The following is an 11797-nucleotide window of genomic DNA, read 5'->3' as shown; positions in this document are numbered from 1 at the left end:
ATTATTCCCTCCCACGTAAATTGACCGGTTAGCTACTTATACCGTCACTCTACACATTTCCCGCCTTTATTTGGTTGATAGAACATCGATTGTAATGTGTATTGTGATCATCTAGATGGTGAAAAACAGGTGGAAGAGATGTTTGCTGGTACTGTAGACGCAAGAAACATGTAGGTCTATGATTATAAATATTAAAGCCTTAATTGACTTTGTAAAGTGCAAGAATGAACTGGAATCTGTTATATCATTGACATCGGTATTTGTTAAAAAAATATGAGTGGCACTACCAGTTTCCTCTGTTTTCGAGTTTTCACGTAAAGATCTTCGTAGACGAGATAATTTTCAAGTTAGTCAGTGGTTTGTAGCATGTCCCACATGCATACTAAAGTTTCTGGTCTCTAGAGATATAATTTCCACTATTTATCTTCAGAATTATTCAGTGCAAGTGACTGGTAGCATCCTGCTATGTGGTTGATATCGAAAACTGTCTCGTAAACTGTGTGATATTCTGGCAAACCATGTGAAAATACGTTGTTCTTGAAACTCCAGAATCTGGAGATGATCGCAACTCATTAGAGAAACCACGGCAGCAAACAGGGCGGATCGGAAACAATACCATCAGCGGACGTTTTGTGCTGGGGGAACCAGCCTAGCCTTTGTTCACCAATTCGGAGAGTGACCATTGTCCGTGGAGGGCGCTCTGATAGCGCATCAGGCCAGTGTGTGCGGGGGCAGTTTGCCTCGTGTCCGTTAGCCGCAGTGGATGAGCGACCGACCACACGGAAAATATCTAGTGCTGCGACTATATATGGTGCATGTGCTTATGCTCTTTAGGGTGTGTCTGTCTTCGCGGTATATGTATGAGTGTCTGGTGATCGATAGCTATATTGAGGATGCAGAAGTGATGATTTTGTAAGATGCAGGATTCGAACTGTGTTTACTACATCGATATGGTATGGTGGTACAATCGTTTGTGGCGATATAGCCTGGTTGGACATCGGTTACACGCCTCAAAATTCAAGCTTTCTTCGATAGTAGCAGAGCAGTGTAATTGAGGAAGTGTCTATGGCAATAGTTTCTAAATATGACTGCTGTCTCTTTTTCGGTATGTACTAAATAGTTTGCCGCTGAAATTCTAGTGATTTGTCCATCTGCAGAATATGGCGCACAGTACTCCCACAAGGCGAATAAATTCAGAGAGAACCATCAGAATGCTACATTCATGGGAAGCTCCACGACGTCAGACAGTCAAAGGACATCCTTTATGCAGCGAGAAGGAGCCTCTACAGACTAGTTCGAACAAGACATGGGCAAGGTATCTATGCAAAATTCCGTGACGTCTGAGAGTCACGTGATATCTCCTTTGTTCGAGTGTTCAGAGACAGTTCCAAGTAGACCACCCTCCTCTGGTTTGGACAGGTGGGATGCTGTCCCCTACATCTCGTTGTGGTTTTAGAGCATCTCCAGATCAGCAGTTGAACGACAGCGAAAATTCACCGAAAATTGCAGCCATTTTGCTCGTCTGCAGGACAGTGCTTCGAATTTAGTTTCTTTTTGTTCTTTTTTTATCACGATCTGTTGTGGGGTTCGGAATATGTCATGAACTTTTAGATACGTAATGCTTTCGATTTTCCCGTCTGTGGTTAGACACAAGTGTGCTTCGAGAAGTGAAGAAAATAATAAATAAGAGCTTTAACATCGATGACTCTAGCAGCATATATAAACTATGCCCTCTCAGTGTCTCAGCAAAGTGACGAACACCACAGCAGCTGTAGGACTCAGAAATTATTTTCTCTCTGGCAGTGCCATCAAACAAGCAGCTGGAACTCGAAAAGTGGTGAGCGTTCTATTTAGAGTTATGGAGGTATTTATTTAGACTTCCAGATATCGTCGTTCTGCGGTGTAAAATCGGATATTGCAGTTGATATCGGTTTCTGGATCTGTATCCCACAAGAGCGCCTGATGTTTCTCAGGGAGGAAGGCTGTGCGATGACTGGGAGGTTTCACAAGCGTGCCAGAACCAATCGCGATTCTTCTGTATAAAAAGTGTGATTACATCGCAAAATGTAAACGAACTACTGTGCGTCGATCTTTTTGAAAGTGTATTTAGAGACCCTGCTGGATTTAGTAACTCCTGAAGCAGCTCGTGCTCAATGACAAGGGATACCAGCGTGCCACAAAGAAAGTGTGCCAGGGTGGAGGAGGCTGCGAGTACTACCAGCGCGACAGGATGTGCTTAGCGCGGCCCCTGCGGTTGCCAGTGCCCGGTGGCCCGTGTGGAGCAGCCCAGCGCGGGCCTCCCTACGGCGGCCGCGACTCTAGTGCACGGAGCGTATAAAATAAATATGAAAAATCCGCCTCGATTGCACAAACTACCTGGTGTTTCCCTCGGTTTCAGCGTGGGTAATCACGCCTTCTTCAGAACAAATATAAAACTGCTTGCCTAAATAGGCGTAGTCAAGACCCCAGTCTTGCCGCTGTAGGTGTTGATTTTAGCCTTTGACTATGCCTATTTAGGCAAGCTGTTTTATATTTGTTCTGAAGAAGGCGTGGTTACCCACGCTGAAACCTAGGTAAACACCAGGTAGTTTGTGCAATCGAGGCGGATTTTTCATATTTATTTCGATACTTACGATTGCTGACGCGCTGCAATGCTGAAAGTTCTTTCGTACAAGTTAAGCACGATCTGTGACAGTGTAACTACGTGATTTCTTTCGCTATCCGAAGAAAAAAGTATCACAATTTTTTAATATCATATAAATTGCTTAAACACCAGCGTCAATTTCGAGGTATATTTTGAGTTCAGAAATAAATAAACAATATTCATAATAAAATTGTATCAACAATGCCTTGTGCATGCTATTTTAACTTACTGTCATGAGGTCCTCCTACTCCAGTAGCTCGACACAGACTGAGGGAATTTCCAGCCATTTTTTTCTGCACGCCATCTGTGACGGTACGTCATATAAATATTGACATTTTTATCGGTTGTAAACCGTAGTTAAATATTTTACGAATATAATTATTTTAAAAGATACAGTTAATGTTCTTGAAACAACTGGTATGCAGCAATAATTTAAGAGTAGCATCTTTATTTAATGTCTATGAAAATAAAAAAGGATCGAAAGAGACGCGATTGTACGTCCGAGGAGGAAGGACGTATTTTACGACACACACACTGTTTTGTTTCGTGGTACGGAAGGCAGCCATTGGGCGGCTACACATATTTTATCTAAGTTATTCGTATTTATTACTAAAATGAAATTGTTATTATTATCACAAAATGAATTCCTTTGTAATAGTTGTCACCTCAAATTCTCGCAGTGGTAACTATTTTTAATAAGCATTTTTTCAGTAATTTGCGCTGCGAGAAGCTCATCTTCCGATGCAGCCTCTGGTCGGCCATTACGCGCCGAAGTATTAAGCGCGATTCTTCTGTATAAAAAGTGTGATTACATCGCAAAATGTAAACGAACTACTGTGCGGGTATTTCCAGCGCGACAGGATGTGCTGAGCGCGGCCCCCGCGGTTGCCAGTGTGTTAACAGTTACCAGTGTGTTAACAGTAACTATAAATGCGAGAGATTTCGTTATAAGAACCTTTTTAAATTGCAACAGAGTTCATGTTTTTAAACTAACATTCCATGAGTTCAGTAAGTTTTATCTTGGCCGCTCCACGGCAACAATCGAAAGTCTCTCGAGCCTTGCTTTACAGCCAATAAATAGAAATTAACAAAATTACATTAAATTCAGTTAACGGCAACTATATTTTAGTCATCAAGTTCAAAATCTAAAGTTGGTACATGAGTAACTGAGGCCCTTCAAGAACCTGTTTCACATTTACTTATGCACGTAAGTAAAAGTGACAAGAAAAGACAATATCCCTGTGAGAAAGAATCATGCTGATAATTAAAAATAGAAAAATATAAAATATATATGTATTTTTTTTGCATATGACGTAACAAATGCCACCGACGTCACACATCTCAGATTACGTCACAGGAGAAAGGGGCAGGAGAGAGGGAGGGCCCACAGCGCCCACTGGTGGTGATGTTGTGACCTAGGTCAGTTGGTCTCCGGACCTCAAGGTGAACGCGGGATAGTGTTACTGTATAGTGCTCAATTAATGGCAACTCAAATTGTTTAAATAAACAATTTACTGCACTCCATACAAAATGAAGACTTTCGTCCTCACGACAGATTGAATCCTTTTCCTGCCCATTTTCAGATGGGAGGGGCAGGAAAGGGAGGAGGAGAGTGGGGAATGGGGCAGGGGCCTAGTTAGGTTAGGGGACATAGCATGACTGAGCTATTTCCCACCAAAATTTGACTTTCCCGTCATGACGTCAGTGAGACGATGGCACCTCTATAGCCGCCATTTTGGATCCACCATCTTGAATAAATTTGGCAACAATGCAGAGTTGGGCCATGTGAACTTTGTCCCACTGCTATCGTTTTTGCGAAATTTTCCTGTCTCTAGCTAATTACAAGATGTTGATCGCTACATTCTACCAGTTTTTCCAAATAGTTTCACATATTTTAAGTGGGGTTAAGGTTGGGTGGTTTAGTGAGATAGTCGAGCTGCTGTATGCTGCCTGAGTATTTGTCAAACCACAAACGTAGGCACGTAGTTCCATGAACACAGCAAACGTCATCTGGGAAGACGTTTGTGTCCTCACCATACATATAAAGAAGTATGAGAAATGGCACCGATAACGTTGAATTAACCTTCAGTTTGAGAAAGAAATCAAAAAACATAATTCCAGCTTATTACATCAGCATAAACAGCCATTGGTTAAGAATTTTCAACAGTCAGCAGATATTTTAACTCTACCCAATTTTAACTCAGTCAATGTGAAATGTCAGCTATCTTTATTGCATCAAAATATTCGAGGACTGAGAAATAAAATTAGTGAATCAACTATCTGCATAGATGAATTAGAGTCTTCAAACCCAGCTGACATAATCTGCCTCTGTGAACATCATGTGACCACTGGTATAGAACTTTTAAGTGTTACAGGGTTAAGGTTAGCATCTCACTTTTGTAGATCAGAAATGGAGAAAGGAGGAGTTGCCACATTCATCAGGAACTGTCATAAATTTAAGAACATAGACATTCATAAATTTTGCCTAGAACAACATATGGAAGCATGTGCAAGAGAATTAGAATTTCACAAAAAATCCTTCATAATATTAAGTGTATATCGAGCACCTGTAAGTAACTTTAATCTGTTTGTAAACCACCTTGAAGCTGTACTGGCCCATTTAACAACCAAAAACAAAGAAATAGTAGTTGCTGGTGATTTCAATGTAGATTTCCTTAAATACTCTCCCAATAAGAACTTATTTGAGTTAGTAACACAATCATTCAACTTAATTCCCACTGTAAAGTTCCCCACTAGGATAGCCACTTGCTCACAAACAGCCATTGATAATATCTTTATAGAAAAGTCCAATGAACAAAATTATAATACAAAACCAATAGTCAATGTCATCTCAGATCATGACATGCAGTTCCTTCTGTTAAATGTTAATACTGAACAGGATATAAAATCTGTTAAATCTGAGCTCAAGAGGGTAATCAGTAAGCCAAAAATTGATTATTTTAAGACACTCCTCAGAGACATTCACTGGACTGATGTTTACAGTGCTCATGGCACGAATGAAAAATATACCACTTTTGCTAATAAAGTACTTCCTTAGTCGAACACTGCTTTCCCCCAAAACTTACCAAGGTTAGAGCAAAGTCTATAAAGAAGCCATGGATTACTCGAGGAATAGGGGTATCTTGTAAAACAAAAGGAAAACTGTATCTGTCAATCCGAAACATTTCCAATGTTGATGCTATAGCACATTATAAGAAATACTGCAAAATATTAAAAACTGTAATATGGATGTCAAAGCAAATATATTACAAGGAAAAGATAGTCATATTAGATAACAAAATGAAGACAATATAGGATATAGTGAAGGAGGAGACCGGTAGAACCAGACATGAGAGGAACAATTAGCATTATGAGTAAACAATGCATTGGTGACAGATGTGTATAGTGCTGCAGAACTTTTTAACAAACATTTTATAACTGTTACTGAAAAGATGGGGTTGTCAGGTTCTGTAGATGCTGCTATGCAATACCTCAGACCAGACATTTCAAGTAACTTCCATAATATGAATTTGACCCTTACTACCCCAACAGAAATAATGTCCATCATAAAATCTTTAAAATCAAAAACATCTAGTGGGTTTGATGAAATATCAATGAAGATAATTAGAGAATGTGATTCTGAGTTAAGTAACATATTAAGCTATCTGTGTAACCAGTCGTTTATCAGTGGAATATTTCCTGAATGGCTGAAATATGCTGAAGTTAAGCCACTGTTTAAGAAGGGAGATAAAGAAATAGCATCAAATTTCAGTCCAATTTCACTGTTGCCAACATTCTCAAAAATTTTCGAAAAAGTAATGTACAGTCGTCTTTATAACCATCTTATCTCAAGTAACATACTGTCAAAGTCACAGTTTGGATTTCTAAAAGATTCTGATATTAAGAAAGCTATCTACACTTACAGTGAAAATGTGCTTAATTCATTAGACAAAAAATTGCAGGTAACTGGTATATTTTGTGATCTGTCAAAGGCATTTGACTGTGTAAATCACAATATCCTTTTAAGTAAATTAGAATATTATAGTGTAACAGGAAATGCTGCAAAATGGTTCAAATCTTATATCTCTGCCAGGAAACAAAGGGTGTTATTAGGAAAGAGACATGTATCAAGCTATCAGGTATCATCCGACTGGGAACTAATTACATGTGGGGTCCCACAAGGTTCCATTTTAGGGCCCTTACTTTTTCTTGTGTATATCAATGACCTTTCATCAATAACATTACCAGATGCCAAGTTCGTTTTGTTTGCCGATGATACAAACATTGCAATAAATAGCAAATCAAATGTAGTCTTAGAAAGATCAGCCAATAAAATATTTGTGGGCGTTAAGCACTGGTTCCTAGCCAATTCTTTGTCACTAAACTTCGAAAAAACACACTACATGCTGTTCAGAACTTGTAAGGGGTGTCCCACCAGTATATGTCTAACATACGATGACAAGAAAATAGAAGAAGTGGACAGTGTTAAATTCTTGGGATTACAGCTTGATAATAAATTCAACTGGGAGGAGCACACCACAGAACTGCTGAAGCGTCTTAACAAATCTCTGTTTGCAATGCGAATTTTGTCAGACATAGGGGATATAAAAATGAAAAAGCTGGCATACTATGCTTACTTTCATTCCATAATGTCATATGGGATTATTTTTTGTGGTAATTCATCAAGCCAAGCTAAAGTTTTCTGGGCACAAAAACGTGCAGTAAGAGTTATATGTGGTGTAAACTCAAGAACATCCTGCAGAAGCCTGTTTAGGGAACTAGGGATACTAACTACTGCTTCCCAATATATTTATTCCTTAATGAAATTTGTCATTAAAAATATATCACTTTTTTCAAACCAACAGCTCAATTCATGGAATCAATACTAGAAATAAGAATAGTCTTCACAAGGATTTAAAGTCACTTAGTCTTGTGCATAAAGGTGTGCATTATTCAGGAACACACATTTTCAATAACTTGCCAGCAGCCAATGAAATTCAGTTTAAGAGAAGCCTAAAGAATTTATTGGGGGCCAACTCCTTCTATTCCATTGATGAATTTATCAGTAAAACCAACTGATTTGTATATAAGTACAATATACAGGGTGTTTCAAAAATGACCGGTATATTTGAAACGGCAATAAAAACTAAACGAGCAGCGATAGAAATACACCGTTTGTTGCAATATTCTTGGGACAACAGTACATTTTCAGGCGGACAAACTTTCGAAATTACAGTAGTTACAATTTTCAACAACAGATGGCGCTGCAAGTGATGTGAAAGATATAGAAGACAATGCAGTCTGTGGGTGCGCCATTCTGTACGTCGTCTTTCTACTGTAAACGTGTGCTGTTCACAACGTGCAAGTGTGCTGTAGACAACATGGTTTATTCCTTAGAACAGAGGATTTTTCTGGTGTTGGAATTCCACCGCTAAGAACACAGTGTTGTTGCAACAAGACGAAGTTTTCAACGGAGGTTTAATGTAACCAAAGGACCGAAAAGCGATACAATAAAGGATCTGTTTGAAAAATTTCAACGGACTGGGAACGTGACGGATGAACGTGCTGGAAAGGTAGGGCGACCGCGTACGGCAACCACAGAGGGCAACGCGCAGCTAGTGCAGCAGGTGATCCAACAGCGGCCTCGGGTCTCCATTCGCCGTGTTGCAGCTGCGGTCCAAATGACGCCAACGTCCACGTATCGTCTCATGCGCCAGAGTATATGCACGTGGGCAGCATTTGGTTTACTGACGAAGCTTATTTTTACCTGGACGGCTTCGTCAATAAACAGAACTGACGCATATGGGGAACCGAAAACCCCCATGTTGCAGTCCCATCGTCCCTGCATCCTCAAAAAGTACTGGTCTGGGCCGCCATTTCTTCCAGAGGAATCATTGGTCCATTTTTCAGATCCGAAACGATTACTGCATCACGCTATCTGGACATTCTTCGTGAATTTGTGGCGGTACAAACTGCCTTAGACGACACTGCGAACACCTCGTGGTTTATGCAAGATGGTGCCCGGCCACGTCGCACGTCCGACGTCTTTAATTTCCTGAATGAATATTTCGATGATCGTGTGATTGGTTTGGGCTATCCGAAACATACAGGAGGCGGCGTGGATTGGCCTCCCTATTCGCCAGACATGAACCCCTGTGACTTCTTTCTGTGGGGACGCTTGAAGGACCAGGTGTACCGCCAGAATCCAGAAATAATTGAACAGCTGAAGCAGTACATCTCATCTGCATGTGAAGCCATTCCGCCAGACACGTTGTCAAAGGTTTCGGGTAATTTCATTCAGAGACTAGCCATATTATTGCTACGCATGGTGGATATGTGGAAAATATCGTACTATAGAGTTTCCCAGACCGCAGCGCCATCTGTTGTTGAAAATTGTAACTACTGTAATTTCGAAAGTTTGTGTGCCTGAAAATGCACTCTTGTCCCAAGCATATTGCAACAAACGGTGTATTTCTATCGCAGCTCGTTTAGTTTTTATTGCCGTTTCAAATATACCGGTCATTTTTGAAACATCCTGTAACTTCTGCACAATTTCAGTACAGTAATGTGTTCATTGTAAAAAAGTATTATAGTAGTTATATTACATGTTTATTACCTTATAAATAAATAAAAAACTTTTTTATTTTAAATTCAGTGCATTAGTATTTGTAAAATGACTCCTTTGATATAGTGTTCATTAAAAAATGACGATTATTCCACTTGGGACCAGTGGAATGGTACATTAGCTTATTTTGTTAGTTGTAAATATTTGTCATGTATTGTCGTTTTTCTGACATGTTCCACATCCTGGAGGACTTCCTCACTACGGATCAATTGGAAGGAAAGTAAATCTAATCTAATCTAATCTAAACATCCAGTTCATGCTCATGGTAACCTGAATGAGTTAGTCCAAGTCGTGGCACAGAAACACCCCAAAAACACGACATCACAACAACCATCTGAGCTACGCTGAAGATGAACCACCTCACAGTGCTGTTGGTGCGCTCGATGTTGTGAGTTAACGAGCATTTGGTTCTCATCTAAGTACATGGGCGGAAGAGTCACTCTTCCAGGAACTGTGAAATGACTCCTGTCGTCTAGAACCGTGTGCTACAAAAAGCGCAGGGGAAATTCACAGGCGTCTACTGTGTGTTCGTGACCAAGGATGCATAGCAGTGTTAAATATGGTGGACCTAAGATCGACCATAAAGGGAAACATTTATGAAAACCATTTAATTCTGTAGTAATTCAGGGAGTGAAGCCACAGTAATTTTAATGTACCATCCTTCACAAATTTTCAAGCTGATCCCAATAAAACTTGAATATTGATCATATCTATAATAGTTTAGGATTTACTGTTAAAGTGAAATTAACAAGTTTTGTAACAAAGACCTGAATGCTAAAATCTGAACGCTTTGGTCGATCTTAACGATCGACTTTTCATATAGAAGTGCATCATTAAAATGACAACTGTTGTCAATATCAACTCTGCAACTTTATTTGTTTAAGACATATAATAAATTTAAATCATCAATGTTTTCAGTAAAGCGTCAGATCATCATTTCCTCCATACAAAACTCATCGAACGATAACAGTATGACACCTTATTGAATCGTTATGTAATAGAATTTTGTTGTAAAGTTTAGTGTATAATAGTTACTTTTGTTCTTTATTTATTTATCACAAAGCACATTGGTGCAAGGCTACTGGCCGTGACATTCAAAGTTAAGAAGGAGATTGTATTGGTTTTGTGTAAAAGATTTTGACGTTTATTATGTAATGGATATTATTGTTACTTTATTTAGAACGTGGAAGTGGTCAAGCTTTGATTATTTAAATGTGTTAAAATGTAAAATAATGCATAATAAGCTGTAGCCAATAATATGGACGACTCCAGAAATGGGAACTGCACTAGTCAGTTGAACGACATTTATGAAAACTATTCGGAACGTTGGGGACGCGGCCGGAGACGAGCAGAGTGACAGTTCTGGTCTAGACACCAAAGGGTATAGTGTTGGTGGAGATGCGAAAGCAGACGGTCGGTGGTTTATGTAGCTAGGAAGTGTTGTATCGCGAGACTCAGTCTCTGAGCGGTGAGCAGTCGCACGCCTGGTGTGAACTCTAGCTTGGAGTATTGGACTTGTAATTCACGATGAGATTGAGAATGATGGAACTGTGTTAAATGGATGTGCGCTAGAGTGTAATAGTAATTCTAAATACGATCATTTTCGCTATTAGTTTGCTTTCAAAATAAGCATTATTCTAACCAAATCGCAACTGTGCGGCCTACATCATTTACGGGTCGTTAATTTAGTTCCCGATACCATCATTACTGTTATCATGTGTTATGTTAACTTTGTTTCATACAATTTCGCAAACTTGCCATCAGTCAGACAATTTAACCAAAGGGTCACAAGTGTCTAATTTAGGGTGTGTAACGCGACACCAGCGGTTCAACCCCTAGACGAGTTTGAGCCAAGACATTTCGACGAAGAGGAACCGCGTGTGAGCACGAACATCTTTGGGATGTTAGCTAGCAATGTCTCGTATCATTTGGAAAGGGGCGAAATTGTCACTCATCAGATTAAACTACGTGCCTCAAATAAGCTAATGCGCATTTTTCTGTTTGAAAACTTGCAGCATTTTGTGTCTATCTGAAAATTGGTCTTTTGACAGGTACCTGACTATAAACGTCTGTTACAAGCAGTTCTGTTCGAAATGTTCGCTCGGAAATTGTTTGAGATGGCCTTTTATTCATGATAGCAAGTTCCCGTCTTGTAAAAAATTGATTGGTAATGAAAAATCGTGACATTCATGTCGAGCTTTCCTGAGAATCGTTTTACGACTACTACTTATGCCATTTTATATGGTTGTGATATATACTTATCTTCGGCAGCGCAAAACTTCCTGAGCACGTTAAGGCTGGTTTATTACGCCTCAGTACCCAGCCTTGTTTTCCCAACCAGGTGCGCTGTTTTACCTGCCAAAGCTTTGGGCACACCTCCTTGTGTTGTAAGGGGCTGCCCTATGTGCCAAACGTGGTAAAGCTGCCCATGAAGGCGTTGGTTGTGTATCTTCCCCAAAGTGTGTACACTGCTCTGGCGATCACCCTCTCTGGAGTAGGGACCAGCGTCTTCCTTGAAGAAAGGAAGG

Source organism: Schistocerca americana, chromosome 2 (genome assembly GCF_021461395.2).
Source record: "Schistocerca americana isolate TAMUIC-IGC-003095 chromosome 2, iqSchAmer2.1, whole genome shotgun sequence".
Lineage (NCBI taxonomy): Eukaryota > Metazoa > Arthropoda > Insecta > Orthoptera > Acrididae > Schistocerca > Schistocerca americana.
The sequence above is the reverse complement of the archived record's forward strand: the minus strand, read 5'-3'. Positions refer to the sequence as shown.